Source organism: Nycticebus coucang, chromosome 11 (genome assembly GCF_027406575.1).
Source record: "Nycticebus coucang isolate mNycCou1 chromosome 11, mNycCou1.pri, whole genome shotgun sequence".
NCBI classification, from domain to species: domain Eukaryota; kingdom Metazoa; phylum Chordata; class Mammalia; order Primates; family Lorisidae; genus Nycticebus; species Nycticebus coucang.
The window spans coordinates 51304731-51309734 of NC_069790.1; the positions used below are offsets into that span (position 1 = coordinate 51304731).

General features: G+C 37.5%; 1 non-coding gene across 1 annotated transcript; it reads left to right on the forward strand.

Annotated features, from left to right (window-relative positions):
• Window positions 1-3794: 3794 nt before the first annotated feature.
• LOC128560490 (U6 spliceosomal RNA) lies at window positions 3795-3901 on the forward strand. The gene has a single exon (XR_008372988.1). It is a non-coding gene; the product is annotated as a U6 spliceosomal RNA (small nuclear RNA).
• Window positions 3902-5004: the final 1103 nt, after the last annotated feature.

Genomic DNA, 5004 nt, shown 5'->3' on the forward strand with positions numbered 1-5004 from the left:
TTTCTCTCTTTTCTTATCATTTCATATGTATAAATGATACATATATATCATTTACATATCTTTTTGTTCTTATTTTATTGATTACCCTTGAATTTGCAATATGCATGTACAAGTAAATTAAGACCTCATTTATGTAACACTATATTGCTTTATAACAATAAAATATTACTAATTCCTTCCTCCTGTTTCTTTATTGCTTCCTTCATTTATTTCTTTTCTACATATGCATATAAATGTAATCAAATATATTATTTTAATACTTATGTAAAATACTTGACCTATGTGATATTTAGAAGTTTGTTATTTAACCTGCTAGTATTTTGATACACTTAAATACATTGTTTCTATTATTATATTGAACAAACTATTATCTGATAGATCAATTAAAATAAGTAAAAAGAAGTTTTCATTTTATTGCCATTTATTTCTTTTCTGATGTTCTTCCCTTCTTTATGTAAATCCAAGTTCCAAATCTATATCAGTTTTCTTTTCTCTAAATAACTTTTAAATATAGCTTGCAAGGATGGTCTCCTGACAACATATTACCTAAATGTTCATTTGTCTGAGGGAGTATTTATTTTCTTGCATTTTGAAGAATAATTTTCCAGGCCATGAGACTACCTCTAACAGAATTCTAGGTCAGCATTTCCCTCCATTTCCTTGCCTTGTTTCTGAGGAGACGTCGTATGTGACTGATATCTTTGCTCCTCTATAGGTAAGATGTTTTCCCTATCTGCTCAAGTTTTTTTCTATATTTTTTCCTTATCTTTGATTTTCTCAAATTTGAATTTTACATGCAGAGTGGTTTGGGGCATGTATTTTCTTTTTAGTGGCATTTATTATAGATGTTCTCTGATGTTTCTGAATTTAAGGTTTTGTGCTTGATATTAATTTGGGGTAATTCTTAGTCCTTTTTTGGTATTTTTCTTAAATTCCTAAACTTTTTCTCTTTGCTCTTTTCTATTTTTATTCGCCTTATGTTATTTCCATTACAAATGTATATATTACATTTATATATATATATATATATATATATATATTTTTTTTTTTATTGTTGGGGATTCATTGAGGGTACAATAAGCCAGGTTACACTGATTGCAATTGTTAGGTAAAGTCCCTCTTGCAATCATGTCTTGCCCCCATAAAGTGTGACACACACCAAGGCCCCACCCCTCTCCCTCCGTCCCTCTTTCTGCTTCCCCCATCCACAACCTTAATTGTCATTAATTGTCCTCATATCAAAATTGAGTACAAAGGATTCATGCTTCTCCATTCTTGTGATGCTTTACTAAGAATAATGTCTTCCACTTCCATCCAGGTTAATACGAAGGATGTAAAGTCTCCATTTTTTTTAATGGCTGAATAGTATTCCATGGTATACATATACCACAGCTTGTTAATCCATTCCTGGGTTGGTGGGCATTTAGGCTGTTTCCACATTTTGGCGATTGTAAATTGAGCTGCCATAAACAGTCTAGTACAAGTGTCCTTATGATAAAAGGATTTTTTACCTTCTGGGTAGATGCCCAGTAATGGGATTGCAGGGTCAAATGGGAGGTCTAGCTTGAGTGCTTTGAGTTTTCTCCATACTTCCTTCCAGAAAGGTTGTACTAGTATGCAGTGCCACCAGCAGTGTAAAAGTGTTCCCTTCTCTCCACATCCACGCCAGCATCTGCAGTTTTGAGATTTTGTGATGTGGGCCATTCTCACTGGGGTGAGATGATATCTCAGGGTTCTTTTGATTTGCATTTCTCTAATATATAGAGATGATGAACATTTTTTCATGTGTTTGTTAGCCATTCGTCTGTCATCTTTAGAGAAAGTTCTATTCATGTCTCTTGCCCATTGATATATGGGATTGTTGGCTTTTTTCATGTGGATTAATTTGAGTTCTCTATACTAGTTATCAAGCTTTTGTCTGATTGAAAATATGCAAATATCCTTTCCCATTGTGTAGGTTGTCTCTTTGCTTTGGTTATTGTCTCCTTAGCTGTACAGAAGCTTTTCAGTTTAATGAAGTCCCATTTGTTTATTTTTGTTGTTGTTGCAATTGCCATGGCAGTCTTCTTCATGAAGTCTTTCCCCAGGCCAATATCTTCCAGTGTTTTTCCTATGCTTTCTTGGAGGATTTTTATTGTTTCATGCCTTAAATTTAAGTCCTTTATCCATCTTGAATCAATTTTTGTGAGTGGAGAAAGGTGTGGGTCCAGTTTCAGTCTTTTACATGTAGACATCCAGTTCTCCCAACACCATCTATTGAATAGGGAGTCTTTCCCCCAAGGTATGTTCTTGTTTGGTTTATCGAAGATTAGGTGGTTGTAAGATGTTAGTTTCATTTCTTGGTTTTCAATTCAATTCCAAGTGTCTATGTCTCTGTTTTTGTGCCAGTACCACGCTGTCTTGAGCACTATGGCTTTGTAGTACAGACTAAAATCTGGTATGCTGATGCCACCAGCTTTATTTTTATTACTAAGAACTGCCTTAGCTATAAGGGGTTTTTTCTGGTTCCATACAAAACGCAGAATCATTTTTTCCAAATCTTGAAAGTACGATGTTGGTATTTTGATAGGAATGGCATTGAATAGGTAGATTGCTTTGGGAAGTATAGACATTTTAACAATGTTGATTCTTCTCGTCCATGAGCATAGTATGTTCTTCCATTTGTTAATATCCTCTGCTATTTCCTTTCTGAGGATTTCATAGTTTTCTTCATAGAGGTCCTTCACCTCCTTCGTTAGGTATATTCCTAGGTATTTCATTTTCTTTGAAACTATGGTGAAGGGAGTTGTGTCCTTAATTAGCTTCTCATCTTCACTGTTATTGGTGTATACAAAGGCTACTGACTTGTGGACATTGATTTTATATCCTGAAACATTACTGTATTTTTTGATGACTTCTAGGAGTCTTGTGGTTGAGTCTTTGGGGTTCTCTAAGTATAAGATCATGTGGTCAGGGCTCGGCGCCGTTGGGCCGGCACGCACGCGGGCGAGCGCGGCGGTCAGCTGGCCGGGCGCTGTGGGCCGAGGGGTCCGGGGCGCTAAGGCGGCGGGCCGAGAACGTCCAGGGTCAAGGGTGGCGGGCAGGGAGCAGCGAGCCCACAGACCCAGGGCTGGCCAGCCCCATCCCGGAGCTGGAAACAGGTTTCCTGCAAGGTAGAGGCCTTGGCAGAGCGGGGAAAGGAACCGGAATGAACCAAGGGAGCTTCGTATGCCGGGCGCTTAACACGTTGACTGTTTTTACATGTGTCCCTTTAATTACCGTGAGAATTTGGGAGCCTTAGCACCCCAGTTAGAAAGGCCTTTGAGCGCATCTCTGCGCAGACTCTACTTGTGGCCAAAGGCCTGGAACCCTAAGTCACGAAGTCAATAATGTTCCTTTCGTCCCATGTAATGCGTTAAAATTGACAGTTTCAGATGCCTTGATCTTGTGTTTTGGGTTTTGCACGGTATAACTTCGGCAAAATGTGACTCACTAACGTGCCAGCCAGGCAGGGGCTGACTTAACCAGGGAAGGAAGGATCATTTGCTCAATAAGCCAAATGCAGTCTAACATGATCTTGCCATCCAGAGTAAGATAAATTAAAACAGTAAATAATGATTGGCAACTACCTGTAAGATACTGTAAAGGAGTACAAAAGTGAAACAATAAACCGACCCGAAACTGGGAACCTAGTGGGGCAAGAAAGACCCAAAACTGGTTAAACTGTAACAGATGCTTTGAGTCCCTGGAGAACTTTGAGATCAACAAGATTAATTACAATTGTACAGATAGGAAAGATAAAAAAAAAAAAAAAAGTGCTCGCTTTGGCAGCACATATACTAAAATTGGAACGATACAGAGAAGATTAGCATGGCCCCTGCGCAAGGATGACACGCAAATTCGTGAAGCGTTCCATATAAAAAAAAAAAAAAAAGATCATGTGGTCAGCAAAGAGGGAGAGTTTGACCTCCTCTGCTCCTATTTGGATTCCCTTTATTTCGTTGTCTTGCCTAATTGTATTGGCTAGAACTTCCAGCACTATGTTGAATAGTAAAGGTGACAGAGGACAACCTTGTCTGGTTCCAGTTCTAAGAGGAAAAGCTTTCAGTTTTACTCCATTCAGTAAAATATTGGCTGTGGGTTTGTCATAGATAGCTTCAATCAGTTTTAGAAATGTGCCACCTATGACTATACTCTTCAGTGTTCTAATTAGAAAAGGATGCTGGATTTTATCAAATGCTTTTTCTGCATCTATTGAGAGGATCATATGATCTTTATATTTGCCTCTGTTAATATGGTGGATAACATTTATGGACTTGCGTATGTTAAATCTTCCAACCAAAAAAATGCACTGGTCCAGATGGCTTCACACCAGAATTCTATCAAACCTTCAAGGAAGAGCTTATTCCTATACTGCAGAAATTATTCCAAAAATTTGAGGAAGAAGGAATCTTCCCCAACACATTCTATGAAGCAAACATCACCCTGATACCAAAACCAGGAAAAGACCCAAACAAAAAGGAGAATTTCAGACCAATCTCACTCATGAATATAGATGCAAAAATTCTCAACAAAATCCTAGCCAATAGATTACAGCTTATCATCAAAAAAGTCATTCATCATGATCAAGTAGGATTCATCCCAGGGATGCAAGGCTGGTTTAACATACGCAAGTCCATAAACATTATCCACCATATTAACACAGGCAAAGATAAAGATCACATGATCCTCTCAATAGATGCAGAAAAAGCATTTGATAAAATCCAGCATCCTTTTCTAATTAGAACACTGAAGAGTATAGGTATAGGTGGCACATTTCTAAAACTGATTGAAGCTATCTATGACAAACCCACAGCCAATGTTTTACTGAATGGAGTATATATTACATTTTTTATATTTGTTCCACAGTTTGGATATTTTTTCATATTTTTCACACTTCTTTCTCTTTGATTTTTTTGTTTTAGAAGGTTCTATTGCTATACCTCAGAGATTCTTTCTTTCACTGTGTCCAGTGAAAGACATATG